The 19,781-nt window shown below is 30.2% G+C and overlaps 1 protein-coding gene across 2 annotated transcripts in view; it reads left to right on the forward strand.

The window, feature by feature from the left end:
* Positions 1-247: 247 nt before the first annotated feature.
* The window catches only part of LOC147078577 (protein dachsous-like), a 470,273-nt gene continuing 450,739 nt past the window's right edge, over positions 248-19,781 (forward strand). For both annotated transcript variants that reach the window (XM_085960238.1, XM_085960237.1), the window contains exon 1: positions 248-483. The gene's annotated coding sequence lies outside the window, so the exon portion shown is untranslated. The remainder of the gene's footprint in view (positions 484-19,781) is intronic.

Raw genomic sequence — 19,781 nt, forward strand, 5'->3', positions numbered from 1 at the left:
GGCTGGCCAGAGTTCCGGCTGAAACCTTCCGCGGACATTTCAGGAGGCGAGTTTCCGCGAAGGAATCGCTCGCGGACGCATGCCTGTGTGCCGCATAGTGCAAACTCAGAATTCGAAGTTCCCGCGCATGTGCTCCGCGCGACCCAAACAAGCCATGGTGGGGGGCAAGAGGCGGCCAGCACCGGTCGGGCGGAGGGTAACCTGTTCTGCTGCCTCCGCCGCCGCCCGCCCGTAAAGTTTGGCTCGCAGTTTAGCTGGAATGCTCGCATGAGGCGCGCGCCCGTACGACGCTCGACACAGCGGACTTAGCAGTATTGCGATCGCGGGTTCAACGCCTCAAAAATTCAATTTACTGTGTACAATAAAATATATCCCGGTGATTAAGTTTGTGCGTTTCGTTGTATGTTGTTGATCGTCGCGTGTGATTATTAAGTAGTGACATTTTTGTGAAAGAAATCGCTGGTGGTGATACTGTTGTAAAAGGTACGAATGGTGTGGCGCCCGATCGCGGTGCGCACTCCGAGGAGATCCCGCACGCGTAGTTGTTACCAGATCTGGCTCCATAGAAATCAGAATCTCGGGCTTTCATTTAGTGAATTCCACTCGAAACAAAACACATTTCTGTATAAAACACACACTAAACTATAACATTGCCATCATAACATTGTAATAAGCATCTTACACATTCAATATGTTGTTGATGTTATTTCGTTTAACACGATGTTGCTCTACATACATTTTTTAACAATTAATAATTATTTATTACTCCTTACTAAAGAATTGTATTTGAAGTTAGTTGAGATTATTCATAATAAATAATACAGAAGTTTATAGTTACCTACTTGGTATCTACATACTGAAACTAGATTCATATACTATAATCGTACTTATCTAAAATTATCGAATCTAAAATAGTTTTTGATAAAACCTGAATACAATAATTAACAAATAATTAATGATTGAAATCAGTTTTGACGTATTATGTTTAGTCACCTTAAAACATATTTCGATGTTTAGTACAATATTCTGAATATTGTAATAGTATTAATTATTATTTAGATTTTGGAATGTCTATATTATATTTTGAAATAAATATATTGGAAAATAATATTGTTCACTATCAAATATGATAGAGAACTATTGAAAAGATGAATATTATGAAATATTCATCCTCTTGTAGTCTAGTAGATAACTAATTACAAGCTTAACATTATTGTTTAATGAATTAGTGTTATATTAATATTGGTGTCCTTCGATAGGGAGCCAAAACTTGTCCCAAGATTAAATTAAAATTCGAAATACTTAATTGACATCAATTTAAAACAAAACGTGTAGGATACACATTATGTACATATTTATATGTGTTAGAATTAGGTAGGTAGGTATATGAGTAGTCGTTCTTATTAATTTTTAAATTCATTTGTTTTGATTATTAAGTAGTACCTAGTTATCGACCTAACAAAAAAAAAATGTAGAATTAAATATAAGTGACTATTTCAGTATTTTCAATGATATGATCTGGTAACACTACGCGGTGGGTAGCAAGAAAAGCTCAAAGTGCTGATTTGTCTCCCCGTTACATCAACAAAGGATTAAAAATGTGTGTGATCTGTTTGATACCTGTTGATTGGAGGTGATTGTAGTGTGTGACACCTCCGCAATCCACTGCGGTGGAGGCGGCATAGGTATTACGTTCGGATACCCGCGGGATCATGCGGGTCGTGGTGCCTAGTATCCGTCAAAGTGGTTTTGCACAATGTTAAATCGCTCAAGACGCTGTGTTTTCTTAATATATCTAACATTATGATTCTTGAATACTGGGGATATGTGAACTTTAATCTGTTGTTATGTTATCTTTACTATTTGATTCCCACAATTCTATAATATTCTGTAGAGGTGGCAAACAGTCACTATAAGTATCTGACCAAGCAATATTAAGGAATATGGGGATGATGAATAAGAACAAGGGTGATGAGTTGAAATGACAATATTCAAATAGGGTTGCGTGTGACAATGAAATTACCCGTTTATTCTTCCCTAACATAGGAATACCCACATTAATATAATTATAATAGGTAGGTACGAGGGTGGGTCAATAATTCCTTAGAAAAAAGCATTAAAACAGTTTTTATTTTTGTATTTTTTTTTTATTTCTCAACATAATCTCCTTGGAGCTCAATACACTTGGTTAGACGTTTCTCAATTTTTTTTAAACCGTCAGAAAAATAAGTTTTCGGAAGGTCCTCAAAATAAGCATTTGTCCGATCGATGACTTCTTCATTTGAAAAAAAACGTTGTCCACTTAGCCATTTTTTTAAGTTTGGGAAAAGGAAAAAGTCACTGGGGGCTAAATCTGGCGAATACGGTGGGTGGTCGACCAATTCGAACTTCAATTCTTCAATTTTAGCCATTGATCGTAAACATGTGTGAACACGGGCATTGTCCTGATGAAAGAGGATTTTTTTCCTGTTTAAATGAGGCCGTTTTTCTTCAATTTTGTTTTTTAGCTGGTCCAATAAAGATGCATAATAATCCCCTGTTATTGTTTTTCCTTTTTCCAAATAGTCAACGAAAATAATTTCACGTGCATCCCAAAATACAGTAGCCATAACCTTACCAGCTGATTTTACGGTTTTCACCTTCTTTGGACATGGTTTGCCTTCGCAATCCACTGCTTTGACTGTTCTTTCGTCTCGGGAGTATAGTGGTGTATCCATGTTTCATCTACAGTCACAAAGCGACGAAAAAATTCATCCGGATTGCGTTGCATGAGCGACAACAGGGCTTTAGAGGCCACCACCCTATTGCGTTTATTGTCGACTGTGAGCAAACGCGGCACCCATCTTGCAGAAATATTTATATATTATATTCATGCCCAATTTGTCATGTAAAATAGAAATGACGCTACCTTTTGAGATCCCTGTAACCTCAATTATCTCACTCAACTTTAATCTTCGGTCACTTAACACCATATCGTGGATTTTATTGATCATTTCTGGTGTAGTCACCTCTACAAGACGTCCTGAGCGTGGTTCATCCTTTGTTGATGTACGACCACGTTTAAATTCATTTAACCAGTTATAAATAGTTGCAAGTGAAGGAGCAGATATGCCGTGAACTAAATCCAACTCATTTTTTATTTCCTTTGCTGTTAACCCTTTTATATTAAAATGTTTAATAACAGCTCTAAACTCAATTTTCTCCATTTTTCCATTTTCCACAAGCAATTTTTTTTTTTAAATGTACGAGAAACACACAACAACCCGACCAATCTGATTGAAACTTCGCAGCATACTGAATCGGTAGTGCCGCTGCATGAAAACAAACCGCTTACAGTACTAGTCGCGCCACCTGTCGGCTTTTCTAAGGACTTATTGACCCACCCTCGTATATTGAATATTTAGTGGACTGATTTTAAGGTCCATAGTAGATCTAGATACCTAATACATGTGTGCGTTTGAAGTTTTTTGCACTTTTTACTACACTGATACGCCTATTGACTATATGCCTGATTACCTCACATAAAATTAGATCAAATGATATTATAAATTTGTATTAATATATGTAGTAATAAATAAATAGACAAGATATGTAAAAATATATATTTTAGAACATGTTACTTTATTTTAAAACAAAAATAATTATCATTGAAGATGGCACATATTATAAGTGTTTTTTTGCACAAGAACTCTTTTATGTTAGTTGTAGGGATTTTTTTGTGCTTCGGGTAATATTTTATAGCCAATTTATGAAAAATACGCATAGTTTTAAGTTTTGGTATAATTTAATGTAGGTATATATGATTGATTTGAACTATTTCGAGGCCTCCTTTTAAGTCTTCTGACTTTTCTATTGTGTAATCTGCATAGAAATCGCCGCAGTGAATAATATCAATCAAAACATCGTTTAGACTTTAAAATATTGCAAAGGAAATAATGCATTCATTATTAGCTTTGAATACGTTTAATATGGGTACATAGGTATGTAAATTATATTTAAGTATAAAAAAACGAGTAGGTATATATATTTTTTTTTTTTTTTTTTTTAACCATGTCCGATCCTAATAGGATCATATGGGCCTCCACAGAGTAGAGGTTTGTAATAACAGATTTTTTTTTACGAGAAATGGATGTCAGCCACTTGCTCAACCTATTAGGTCCATACCCTGACTCACACACATATTGAAAAACAATATGTGTACTTGCCAGACCCAGGATTCGAACCTGGGACCCACGGCATGATAGTCCAACGCTTATGCCGCGCGGCCACCGTGGGCGTCATACCAACCTATAAAAAGGCGAAAACTTAGATACCTATAGTTTTTCCTTTTACTGAGTACAAAGTTACCTACCTACTTATTTACTTAACATAGATATTGCTCATTCTTAGTATGGATTGAATAAAATACATAACAATTGCAGTAGATACTTACCTGAAAGGTTTATTTGAAGTTGTTAGGTAAAATACAATATTATAATGATGCTTATAAATTAATATAAATCATATGGCAGGAGTTTCAAAATTCGATGTAAACGAGTATTTATTCCAGTAAATCGTAGAATTGGTATAAAATTTCCAAAAACTTACATATTATAAAGTTTTATGGCAGGTAGGTATAATAAAAGTGAATAAAAAATAATTTGGGTGGATAATAATTATTAAAAAATATATATTTACTTGGAACGTAAAACCTAGTAGATTTTAATACGAGTAGCATTGAATTATTTGATCGAATACGATTTTTTGAGAGCAGATGCTTTTTCTACTTCAGATAAAACAGTGGGGGTAGTTGAAAATATCAGAATATTTTACATAATAGCAAAATTAATTGTAATTTATCTACAATTTTTAATAATAAAAATTTAATAAAAATATTATAGTGTTTACCTATGTAGGTATATATTTCTGACAAGAATAAGAAGAATATAAGCAAAGTAAGCATTGTACGGTATAATAACGGAAAGACATATTTAAAATTAATTAGCCCGAAATACCTAACTGTACGCGTTTATTTTATTAGTTATCAGTAATTTATTAAGCAAAGTGTAGATTTTTCACACGGTTATATTTGTATAGTAAAGATGCAATGTCAATAGTCGATTAATATAAAATCAAATATTAGTATTGTGAATTTATTTGAACAAAAAGTGAACATAATTTTTATAAAAAAAAAACAAATAGGTACATTTGATAAGCATCTAGGTATATAAATAAAAATTTACACATATCCTGACATCTTTCGGAGAATTAAGAGAATAATTAATTATAAATTAGTGCCTGTAGGTAGATATCTACTAAAATAAACAAAAAAATAATAGAAGATTTGCCACGTGAAAATAAATATATTCTCTTTAACAATGTAATTTTTGATTCTTAAAAAATGATGTGTTGTGTTACAATTTAATATGTGTAGGTATATTATCAAAGCCGAGTATGTCTTAATATAAAATAAAATTAACAATCACGATCGCAAAAAAAGAAAATCGAAAATTGCATGGTATCTGACGCTACAGTCCAAGTTTGGGCCGTTTCTTTTTTTCATCCCCGACGGATATCTAATCTGTAATTAAAAGCAGAGGTAGAGCATTAAAAAAGGCACATTATGCGTTGCCTTTACTGATCTATATATAAACGGACTGAAGACCGATGAACTTGTGGTAGATGTCAGTGGTGAACAACAAGTCAAGAATTAATTAAATAAAGTGCACAAATAACGTGAAAAGTTTAATCATTTCAAAATAATAAAATGTAAGAAACGTTTAATAGATAGCATTTTTTTTACTAGAAAAAAATCGGTATTGTTTGAAATTTAATAAAAAATACCTATATTAATTTAAAACTATGAATTAAGTAGGTTTTTAACAATTTCTCGTAAACCTTCTATAGACAGAAAATCATCATAAAGCTTATGTAGTTAACTTCAACGGACTCTCGTTTTATTATAGTTTGTCTTTTTAACAATCTTATTTTAAGTTTATTTTTGAATTGTGTTAGATAAATTAGGCAATTAAAACACTTTAAATTTAAACGATAATTGATTTGTGAATTGTATTAAATTGCATGATTCGTGGTTACATTACCTACTAAATTTCCATAGTAGAACTACAATTAAATTTATTGAATATTTCACAATAAAATTCCATTTATAAGTATACTATATTTTCATTAAAGTAGATAGTAAATTATCCATGTATAATTTATTTATGTAAAATACAGGTTGATTAAGATGCAAATAGATAGGTCTGCTTTCAGAGCTTCTAATACATTTATAAACATGATGTTTCTTGAAAACCCTCTTCAGTTAATTCATAAGCTATCAATTCCATTCTTTTAGAAAAATAACATCCGATATAGATTGAAAATTCAGTAACTTTTAGCATGATACCTATTGGCACGGTTGTACGACGTTTTATCTCTTTAAAAAATAAAATAATAGCTTTAATTGGCTTGAATTTGATTCATTAATAGTATTTAGGTATATACACACTCTATCGGTTAACTACTACATAATATATGAGAAGATTATGCAAATTATGACAAGTTGTTGATTGAATCATATGAATATACTTAAAAAACAATGAGTTTTGTTTACAACATAACGAATTCGATATATAAAATAAATTGGATATCATACAAAATAAAATGTACAACAATGATATAAAACTGACTGAAATACTTAGTAAATTAATTAATATTGCAGGATTTGTCAAATTTGTGCGGGGAATGATTTCGGCCGCCGCTGTTTTTAGAGGCATTGCAATTTTTCCGCGATCACGACTGTTGCATACTGCGGCCAAAGAATCGGCGAGCCATCCGCAATTTACAACTTAATCCGATATTGAACATTACTTCTGGTTATGTCCGGCGGTCGCATACTCAGATATGATCACTGTTTCGGGGTCGATGCCGATTCATACTGCTACCGAGGTTCATATCCGTCACGTTTATACAAAAGACAATAATGCATACCTACCTAATTTAAAATAAAACACGACATTAACCCTTTAACTGTTTCATTGCGTGAAATATTCCCATTGTACTATCTAACATATTGTTGTGTTATAATATAACTTCATTATCTATGGCTAGACACCAAAAATTCAAAAATCTAATTTAATTGTAAATATAACAGACTAATTAATTCGATCTTTACCGATATTTTTCATAATCTATTTTGAGAAAGATGTAAAGTATTGTACTGATTTCAGAACCTATTTAGTTCTTGTATATTACTTATATTATTACATGAATATTATCAATACAATTCGTCTTTCATACAATGCTTATTATCTTCCTGACTGAAAAGATATACCTAGCATAATATTTTATCCTGTTGTACATTATACAACAAAATAAAACTATACAAATTTAAATATCAAACGAATGAAATAAACAAAGAAATCAGTGAGGATAATATAATAATAATGTAAACATACATAATTTTACAAGAAAAGTAAACCGACTATTGAAATTATCACAGATATTTTTCTATAATTTAAAAAAGCTATCACAATTATCATTGTTTGTAAATAAATTTTGTAATGATAAAGTTGTAAAAATCATATATATTATTAGATTCTTCTGCTAGAGCTAGACTATTAGTCCAGTCAATCTGTACTTTATGGTTGCAAAAGGTCGGGTAGAAGATTTTTTTTTTTTAATTTGTATATATGGTAATGAGTGATAAGAAAACGAATTTTGCCAATTCGGATGACTTCGGCACAACTTTTGGCGGGCAAAAAACCGCAAAATTTTGGGTGTTTTTTTGGTTTTTCGCTTATATCTCAAAAACGGTTGGTCGTAGAAAAATATTGTTTTACATAGAATTAAAGCTTATTAAATTTCCTAAAAATATTTATATAAAACGTTTTTTTATATCTTTAACCGTTTATGAGATATTTGCTGTTGAAAACACGCGTTTTAGTAAAAATCAAACTTTAATGAGAAGAAATACTAATCTAAACTTAAGATCTTACAAATAAAGTATATTCATAGTTTTAGTAATGATTGAAAAACAAATGTTAATATGTACAGAATAATAATATTCACCAAATATCTTAACTTTTTAACCATTTCTGCCGCTTTGGTGAGGTGGAGTAGGCAAAGGTTTTACGTCGTCAAAGTCTTGCAATGCAGCTCCCATGTCGGGATCATTATCCTACAAAACTATATAGGTATATTCCGTTAATTTGAAAAGAATGGAGAGATATTATATATATATATATTAATTTCATATCATCCATTACCTGTTCATTACTGGGAAGTTCTGCTTGAATATAAAAGTCATCTTCTTCAGCGTCCTCTTCCTCCAATCCAGAAATATCTGCTACATTTTCACAATTTACTCCACTGCAGTTCTTTCAAATTGACGAACAGTTCATCGCTGATTTTCGACAGGTACATGCTTTACTGCACCCCTTCTTGCATGCACAAGAAAGTACTTTCAGTATTTTTTTAGGCGCTGGATCTTTAATGATCTCCACGGGTATTAGGCCATTGCTGGTTCGCTGCCACCCCCAATATTCTGGTTTTTTAACATTGCCAAGCCAAGTTTGCATTTGGTAGTAGGATCTTAAGTGAATGGTGTCGCGCTGCGTCTCGAGTTGGTGGTAGTCTTGAAAGATTAAATTTAATCTGTTTGTCCGATTTCATGAATAGCCGATAACGCAGTGTCCAGTGTTTCTTCAGGTCTACAGGCATCACTGTACAACCTCATAAGTACCTGTTCTCCTGCTACAGCTATTTCATCAGTGCTGGCATCTGGATTGTTGAATACTGTGACCACTTCCTTCAACTGAATATTCTTCTCCAAAATACCACACAATTTAATCTTTCCATGGCCAAATAGAGAGGATGTTGTATCACACCCACTGAACGCGTGTGTGAAAAGAATGGTACGTGCGTCATATTTAAACGATTTTGTCGAGAACAACACATCTGGTTTACTTCCCTTTCCAGGTTTTCGAAAGAATAAGTTGTTCAAGAATTGTCTTCTTGCCGACATCAGTACAAGAAGGTCAATATCTTCACCTATTATTACTATGCTTTTAAATTCATTTGATTTTGAAATGGCAGTAGTTACAATTAAAACATCGGCATCCTCTTCTGCCTGGTTCACTTTTATGCCAACCCGTGAGAAATGTGTTTTAAGTAGTGTTATCAAGTGATTTTTATTACTTCCGATGCTCAAAAAAAGTTCCTGGTCCACCTGATTGACAGTTTCATTGAAACATAATTTCAGGGCATGGTTTTAAATTTATACGGCGTAATCTTTCTACAAACTTTGTCCCACTGGATGCAGCATTGGATGGATATCCGTCAAATACAACTTCAATTTGTAACTTATAATGTTTTGTCAAATAATCCGAATACATCTTCGCAATGTCATCAAAGCATGAATTTCGGGGCCAAACTACTTTATGTATGAGATGTCCTCCGTCAACCACAATAAACTGATTGTTAATGTTGGTGCTGTGAGTCTCAATGCTGGTGAAAGTAGAAATTAGAATGTGGCCCTTTCTACCACTCCCACTAACTCTCCCCCCATCCCCACGCACCATCTGGAACATTGCGCCCATTGACAATAAAGACTAGTTTGTAAACCCAAACAAATTAACTAATTAATAAATCCCAAATATTTTTTTTAATAGGTAACTAATATTTTATTGTTATATAAGTAGGTACCCTAATAATTTCAATTCTTAATAATTTTAATATTACTGACCATATTTTGAATCAGAAAGATATTCTTAAACCAATAAAAGGTAATTATAGGATAATTTCAAATAACAATAACAAAATATTTAATATCAATAGCATATTAACTGAAAAACCCCAGCGAAATTAATGGACTTTATCTAACTAGTCACTCCATTACCTGTGGCCCAAATTCCATGAATGTAATAAACCCACCATTACCTACCCAACCTATTTATTAAATGTAAAAATAAAATAATAATATTGAAATATAAGGTAGTGAACTTTGTTTTTCGTGTCCTGAACATTTCACATATTGTTGCTTTGGACAATATAATCCTAGAGCGACGATATACTGTTTTCAACAGCAAGTATCTCATAAACGGTCAGAGATAGAAAAAAATGTTTTGTATAAACATTTTAGGAAATCTAATAAACTTTAATTTTGTATATAACAATATTTTTGCTACGACCAACCATTTTTGAGATATAACCGAAAAACCAAAAAAACACCCAAAATTTTGATAAAACGCGTGTTTTCAACAGAAAATATCTCATAAACAGTTAAAGATAGGAAAAAACGTGTAATATAAATATTTTTAAGAAATTTAATAAGCTTTAATTCTATGTAAAACAATATTTTTCTACGACCAACCGTTTTTGAGATATAAGCGAAAAACCAAAAAAACACCCAAAATTTTGCGGTTTTTTGCCCGCCAAAAGTTGTGCCAAAGTCATCCGAATTGGCAAAACTCGTTTTCTTGTCACTCATAACCATATAAACAAATTAAAAAAAAAAATCTTCTACCCGACCTTTTGCAACCATAACGTATTTTTCGGTCTAATTTGACTGGACTATATCTACAATGAGAATATTTTCCATATTTATTTTATAGAAGTGAATACTATTAGACTCGATCACATACCTTTAACTTTAAAGGTTATGTCATTTCTTTCACCATGTCTATGACTTTGATTTATTCTATGGCACCTTGACTCCGAGTCTTAAACGTCAGACATAATAATGAGAAAGCTCTTCATTGCGCAACATAACACTTGTAATAAACTTATTTATTCACACATTACCAGGGATGGTGCTATATTTTACAAGAATATTTAAAACTAAGCTTTTTAGTTTAAAAAATCTGCACATTGTTATAAGTCCGATTTTGTGTAAAATGAGTTAAGTACATACCTACAGATTTTGAAACTAAATCTATCATATCTTTTAGAGCTAATTCACCTTTTAAGATTATTCAAAATATACAGGTATAATTTTCAAAATAACAACGTGGTCATTTCATTAAATGTTTGTCCAAAAGTCTTATATATATATTTACTTAAATACTTACTCCACCTACTAGAGGAAAAATACTAAACTTGCAATTTTTCGACAATTAATATTTTAATTAATGAATACATAAGTATATTAAAATATTAACATTAAAATTAGTTTTTATTTAAAGTCAGGGATAAACTTAAACTCTAAATAAAAAGTGAGTTTTTTAAGGAATTATTAAAATTTTGTTTAGTTTTATTTTCTATATTGTATGGAAAAGATTTTTGACTAATTCATGGTTTTAAAAAATACAGATTTAAAAATAAAAGTAAAAATGTGTATAATTTGAAATCCTTTCTATTTATATTGTATAGAGTTATATTATGACTCAGTTATGATATTCAACGTTAAATTAAATTCAATTTAGGTATGCTATGTCGATGCCAAAATAGAAAATTGAAGCAAGAATCTTTTATTAATTTAATTCTAGTCTAGACACAATATTTGGTAAAATATTAATACAAAATTTATATCTGCCTTAGAAGATAAGTTTTTTTTAAAGATTGATCTAATCTACAACGAAAAAAGCAAAATCGTATTCTTCTAAATAAAAAATATCCACAGGTGTAAAAAAACGGAATAAAGCAACGTCATATTAATATCCTGTGTGTTAGCTATCAAAATTTTCATCGCATTAAATCCTTTTGTGAAATAAAACTTCTGATTGAATATTTTATGAGAGCCTCCATACCTGGTGTGATTAGTAAGATAACGTTTTGTTATCATAATACTTGAATACTGTATACATTTTGTTTTAATAGTAAAATAATAATAAAAGCGTCTGAAATATATTACATAATAAGTTTTTAATGAAACAAAATCGATTATGGATACGCAACATTTCTACAAGTGACAGCAATATCATTATTAATAGAACCTTGTGTTACCAGGTTACAGAGTGAAATATTAGTAATAATTTATAATAATCAAATACATAATATATCGATATAAATTTAGATTGAGTGACGTCCCAGGGTATGCAGGTTATACGTTGCTTAGGGGTTGTAAATGAAGGAATAAATACGATCATCACAGATTTTGGAAGCAGTTGTAGTTTTCTGTGATGCGGACGATGCGATTGATTCGTTAGAAAGTACCAACATCTTAGTTTTAAATTTAAAACATCACAAGGGTGATTTTATACTTGATACGCCTCAAACCTCTACGTGCTTAAAATCACCGCTGTTTGAGAGTAGATATCGTGGAAATGCTCTAATACTAAGTAGATTATATGTACTTATGTAATTTAATATTTCAATTGTCTGTTTATGATATGATATATAGGTATATACCTAATAATTTCGTATACAATTTGACACTAAAATGAATGGGGATGGCATTTAATGTCTGCCTAAGGGCGGTGCTTTGCCTAGGAACGTCACTGTAAGTAATAAGATATTTTTACTGCAAAGGTATTTACTCTTATTGTAACTAAATGCGAATCAGAAATTTACTGCTTTCATTTTATATTTTTAATAAGAAGAACATTAATTCCACGAATTTTAAAGATTATCCATGCTTTATAGTCAAGTTTTGAATATTTAAATGCGTATGATGAATTATTGTTGTCATATAAACCTCAGTTATGGTATTATTAATAATAATATAATCGATAAATCTATTAAATTCACGTTTTAGTACGATGTCAAATTGATTTATTTAAAATCAAATTAATATTTTTTATCAATAATTAATCAAAATACATATACTAAATAGATAAATGTTAGATTATTTTATTAACTCATCTAAGTACTAAACTTAATAAATAACTGGCATATTACTGATACGTGTATTTTAATTTTGCACTATTCGTTAAAAGTTTTTGTTTTACTAAAATAAATATCAAAATCTGATCCTGCATCTTATTGTGCCATCCCCTAGCGGAGATCGGTCACCATCAGGGCGATCTTAACCCTGTTATCTTCTAAGCTTACCATCAATCTTTTCTTGGATGTAAAGTTGGAGAATGGTGTACTTTCGTCCTCTAATAATATGGCCGAGGTACTGCAGTTTTCTGGTTTTGATACTATGTAGAACTTATCGACCCTTTCCCGTTCGATTGAGAACTTCAACATTTATCACCCGGTTAGTCCAAGGAATTTTGAGGATGCGTCTATACAGCCACATCTCGAAAGCTTTAACTTTCTGTGACATATCTTGGTTTAGCGTCCATACTTACATAACAACGTACCTACCAAATAATGCAGTATCAGACCTTAAGGAGGCGTCTCATTTTGAGAAAGGCACTCCTTTCCTCCTCCGATCTCAATTCTAGTTTTTATTTTCTGAAACTGGTTCCATTTCTCATTGGCCCATGTTCCTAAATATTTATAATAGGTCACACGTTCAATTAGTTCGCTGTTAATGACAAAACTTGTGTTGGTGTCGGGTGTCACTATTTTTGAGACTGACAATATCACTGGCAACTAAATTATTGCCGTCTTCCTTATTAGCCGTTTATATAAATATAACATTTTTACTTATATGACTAATTCGTTTATAGCCAAAACTAAAGAGCAACGGTCGTTTTCATATATGAGATAAAAAAAATAAAAAATAAACTAATGAAAAATTCCTCCATCTTAATTTATCGTTCGATTTAATTTATGCATAATTTGATGTTATTTTTTAAAATTTATTTTGTTGTTAACCTAACTAGTGCTGGGCCGATAGTAATCTGCATGGTAAATAGATTAGCATTTTTTTTCCAGTCCTTAATGTTTATTTTTATTCGATTGACCATAACACCACTGCTACATGTCAAAATAATGCGGCCATACAACTTAGGATTTATATTATTATATAAGAAATCTATGTTTTGAACATTCATTCTTAAGCGACTGAAAACGATTCAGCAATTTTATCATTTTTTTTTTAAAAGTAGAATATTTTATTGTCTATCTTTATTAAGTGACTGTAAATTATTCTAAAATTTGATACAAATAAGGCAAGAAACAAGTATAATAAATAAGCTGATAGCGAGAGAACGATTGTTTTATAAAAGCGTAATATATTATTTTTAATAATACAAGTCACGTCGCGATGGTCAAAATATTGTTTTAAAATATTTTTCATTGTAAAATAGTACTTATCATAAAATAAAAGTGATGAATAAATGGATCGCTACCACATTTACATCAAATTTAATATCTAATAATATTAATTTGTTTAAAGTAACATTGGTAAGTGACATCTTTAAGCGGGACACTTCGTTTGGAACAATATTTGAATACGGAATATATTTGAATAGAATATTTTAACTGGGTTGACAAAGTTAAAATAGAGTTTTAATTATTTCATTAATTTATTAAGAGGAACTTGCATCTTAAAGTTAAATAAACTACAAAAAATACTATCAAAGATATACTTAATAAAGATTAAAGTAAAATAAAGTAATAAAAGACAACTTGAATACTCGACACTTCATTACTTTATTGTAGCTAAAGTGCTTGAATGGATGTTATGAAATGTGTCAATGGACGAACTAATTACAAAGATAACGAATCAATGAAACTGAAAAATTAAATTATATTTTATTTAAGCGCAGTACCTACATACTTTTCCATTTGTATCTTTTTAGAGAACTGCGTTTCGCTTACGGACCAATAGGAAATGTACGACTAATACGGAATATAGTGATTAACTAGGTATTTAGGATTTAAAAGTATAGAATAGACTTAAACAAGTAGGTATTAAAGAAAAATGCTTAAATAATACTAATTTTCATTCTAATATATTTTGATTATATATAATAATAATAGCGCATGTTTTTTCTTTGGTCATTTGTCTGGAATTGGAAAATCACGTTCCATGACCACCTCCGATCTTATAATAGAAATTAATACATTAATTTCAACCATAGCATTTTTTAATAAGAAAAAAGGATATTTAGATAATAATTACAAGATAAAAAGAACTTTTTATATACCACGTTTTTAAATTTTCTGTTAAATCATAATATTATAAACTTGTCAATTATATGTATTAATAATTTAGGACAAATAAGGCAATTGTCAACAAATCATTTTTTTGCTATTTTGCAACAAACAAACAAATATAGAATACTGAAATGTCATTTTGATTTCCAAAGTAACGCACGTATATATTAATAATTTAGTTGCTAGGACCACCCTCTTAGCAACCAATAATAGTGGATTGGATTACGGATTTCTTCCGAAATAACTTTTCATACGAAACAGAATTAACTGAAAATGAATTAAATTCTACCTAAAGATGGCTAAAAGTATTTAAAGAATGCATTGGCATCGTGTTCTGGTATATTCTAAAAGTTTCAAATGTCTAGCTATTCGGGAAGTTAGCTACAAATCTATTGCAAGATTTGTACTGAATAAACAACCACCGGACAAACAAAAATACGAGCTAAGAAAAACGTGATAAAAATGTATTAAACTGTTATAAAATACGAAACGCAAAATGTTATAATTTATCCGGAATTATTACTATATTATATTAGATGATAATTAAATATGTAATATGCATTTTTACAAAATAACAATTTGAAAAAGTGCTATATGGATATCACTGATGTACCAAATATGGCTTTATTCTTAATTTTAACACGACGACGTTTTGAATAATACTCTTTTATGGTAGGTATTAATAGTATATCTTCTGTGATCATTAAATGACTTTTCTATTTCTAAGATGAAAAAATACTAGAAAATATCATAATGACATAAACGTGTGTCCTACAAACTTTACAGATTATCTATGTTAAGCTCGCAAAGACACACCAAATTATTCATTTTCGACCTTCACACAGTACTCTTAATAATACTCTGTTCTGAGATTGTGAAAATATATTATATTCCTAAGTAAAATAATTGATTCGGGCATTGGTAAATTAACGTATAAATATTCAGACTTATCTATATGCGTTATCTTAAAATAATATATTGAATTCTATATGAAAAATTTAAAAGATACAGAAAAAAGAAAAACCAAAAAAAAGTTTTTATTACTTATAAAAATATATGAAATTCTTTGCTTCAAAATAATTGTATACTCGAGTGTGGCAGACTGTTTGATGGCGTCCCCAGGAAAATAAAGTGTAATTTACGATCAAGATGTCCATACTCTGATTCTAAATACACAATTAACGATCTCGAGGGACATTTTTGGAACGTTATTGCAATACCTTTTGCAAATTACTTCACCGAGCCTTAAACTAAAAAAGCATCTTTTGGGATTATGAGGGGGAAAAAAACGAGTAAGATCTTGTCGTGAAATGATTTTAATCGCAAAATTGATAACCTTTTATTATAATATACCCACAGTCGCATTAAATTTGTTAAATTCAATACTAATATGTAAATTCGATTGCTTTTTATTTTATTTTCAGACTCTTTTGCAATAATATTATTTAATGTTCTAGATTTGATACTTTAGAAATATATTTTGGAATATTAATTGACCTGTTAAAATTAATTTGAAATCATTTAGATAATATGTAGGTACATTTATAATATTATATAAATTGGTGAAAACGTGATATTATTTTTATTGAATACATTATATAAAAGTAAATATTAATACTTTCAATAATATCGACTGAAGGTACTTAATGGAATTTGAATTTAAATTCTAATGGATTTAAGTTTTGTACTATTCCATTTGAGTCATTTTTTGCGACCCGGGATTCATTAAATAGTAATAATAATAATAATAAAGGAATAAAAGTAAATGTTTTGTCGATAATTACTAATTAAATAGTTTAGGTTTGAATCCTGGGTCTGGTAAGTACACGTCAAATATTGTTTTTCAATTTGTGTATGAGACATAGTATGGGCCTAATAGGTTGAGCAAGTAAGTGGCTGACGTCCATTTCTCGTAAATACAAAATCTGTTAAAACAAACCTCCACTCTGTCGAGGCCCATATGATCTTATCAGGATCGGGCATGGTTGGGAATTAGTGAAGCCTTTTATGTGTGGTAAATATAGGTATTTTACTGGTAGAATGAATTAGCCGATCCGAAAATTTAAGAACAAAAACACACTGTAGAACACGGTTAGTCTCGAACCATCAACTATTTGATTGACCATTGATGGTTTGGCAAATATAAGTATAATTATAAATATTTGACAATTTGGACAAGGTGCGCTTTGATTTTAAGTCGGCCGCCTAACCGCGTGAATTGCTCGACTCTGATGACGAGAATTCTTTGTATAGTTGTCATAAATTTTTGATTATGATATAATAAAGAGCAAAACAAACGTTTCGCTTCTGCCACTTAACATACTCTATATATTTTATATATTATATTTTATTATAAAAATGATTTGAAAAAGAATTTTAATTTGAATAAAAAATCTGACGTAACTATAAAAGAGGATAATAAAACATGAATATGGGAGAATATTGACACGGTCATTGTAAGCAGGTAAGATAATATACATCATCATATTTTTTTGTTGAAAACTAAAACAGGGTTTGGTCTTGGAGATCATTATTTTCGGTCTATAATATGTATGAAGCGTCCCTCAAAAATATCGAACGCGTACCCCTTGTTATAGATAGGACCTACCCAAGTATTTTACCTTTGCTGTAATGAAAAAATCTCGGACGGGCTAGAAGGTTTACCTACCTGTGATGCCACATATAATATGGCCGGCGTATTATACGTCTTTGCGTGACTAGTGAGATATCACCAGAATTCTTTCGAAATATATAGATACAAGTTTCGCCGGTAATAAATACTATAATACCGGAATAAATGGATAACATACAGTAGTAAGCATAACTGGATAGCGATATATGCGATAGATATGGATTTATATATATTATCTAGCAATATATTAAAAGTTAACATGATAACATGTGGTATGTAAACCTTTAAACCAAATTTAATATAATAATAGACAAAGATATTCGTTTCTGTAGCTTTAATCAATTTTTAAAATTAGTAGATGAGATAAAACATTAAATCCGACTATGGTGACTGCTATTAGTTATTGGACACTTAAGGAAAATACTTTCTTAACCATGGATAATGCATAAACAAATTGGGTATGTAGAAAAATGGAATTTAATGGGTTTCAAAGAACAGTCTCGCAAAAACAATGATTGCTCTATGGATACATAAAGCCCTCTAATTTAAGATTTGATTATTGTTAGAATTATTAGAATATTAAAATAGTGAGTGATACCTATGAGAATAATAATTATTAGAGATATACTGTGTAATCATCAAAACAATATTATATTATATTTTCAAATTGTAATATTAACTTAAAATAATTACAAGATAAAAAGAACTTTTTATATACAACGTTTTTAAATTTTCTGTTCAACTATTATGCTCAATATGCTAAAACTTGTACTTGATATGAAGTAAATAAAAAACAAACAAACAAACAAATATAGAATACTAAAATATCATTTTGATTTCCATAGTGACGCACGTATATATTAATAATTTAGTTGCTAGGACCACCCCCTTAGCAACCAATAATAGAAATTAATACATTAATTTCGACCGTAGCATTTTTTAATAAGAAAGAATGGATATTTAGATAATAATTACAAGATAAAAAGAACTTTTTATGTACCACGTTTTTAAATTTTCGGTTAAATCCTATTATAAACTTGACAATTCTATGTAATAATAATTTAGGACAAATAAGGCAATTGTCAACAAATCATTTTTTTGCTATTTTGCAACAAACAAACAAATATAGAATACTGAAATGTCATTTTGATTTCCACAGTAACGCACGTATATATTAATAATTTAGTTGCTAGGACCACCCCCTTAGCAACCAATAATAATGGATTGGATTACGGATTTCTTCCGTAATAACTTTTTATACAAAACAGAATTAACTGAAAATGAATTCAATTCTGCTGAAAGAAGGCTAAAAGTATTAAGGATTCATTGGCATCGTGTTCTGATATATTCTAAAAGTCTCAAATGTCTAGCTAATCGGGAAGTTAGTTAAAAATCGATTGCAAGATTTGTACTGGATAAACAACCACCGGACAAATAAGAATACGAGCTAATAAAAATGTTGTAATAAGCAACACCTATATATTTTGAATACCCTTAAAGATAATAATGATCGGAAAATAATGAAGAGCTTCATTGATCATATTTTGTGAATCGCGCAATACATCTAATAACTGCTCGAGAGATTACCTGTCGCAGGCAATTTGAAATCCTTCAAAACGACCAGTTGGATTATAAAGGTAGTTATGTATTCTATGAAGGTATTTTTGAGACTTTTATCCACAAATACAAATGGGAAAAATCCAAAACTAGAAAATGATATACCTAATACTATTAATATTGTATGCGCAATTTACTAGTGATGTGGTTATAATATTAATTTATTATAATAATGATATTTTTAAAAACATTCTTTTAGCTAAGTACTGTTTTTACTTTTGTAACTAAATAGAAAATGACATCTATTGGACTGCCCCACCCCTATTTGATGGAAATTGAATTTATAGATGACAGTTTGTATTATTTTATGGGAATCGGTTTAAGCAACCAGGTTTTTACACAACTTAATCTGATTTATATGGCATAGTTAAAAATTCTCATCATATAGAAGTTAAATTTGTAAATTGACTCCACAAGATACTTAATAAGTTGGTAAGTCTTGAAATCGTGTTATGGAGTAATTGCAATCTGAAGTTTGACATGCTTTCAGCAATCAAGGATAATGCTAATTTCTTTGAGCTTTATGTGTATGTTCTATATAATATATTGGATAACTCTG

Source organism: Rhyacophila brunnea, unplaced genomic scaffold (genome assembly GCF_057557595.1).
Source record: "Rhyacophila brunnea isolate RB1 unplaced genomic scaffold, BYU_Rbru_1.0 scaffold_11, whole genome shotgun sequence".
NCBI lineage: Eukaryota > Metazoa > Arthropoda > Insecta > Trichoptera > Rhyacophilidae > Rhyacophila > Rhyacophila brunnea.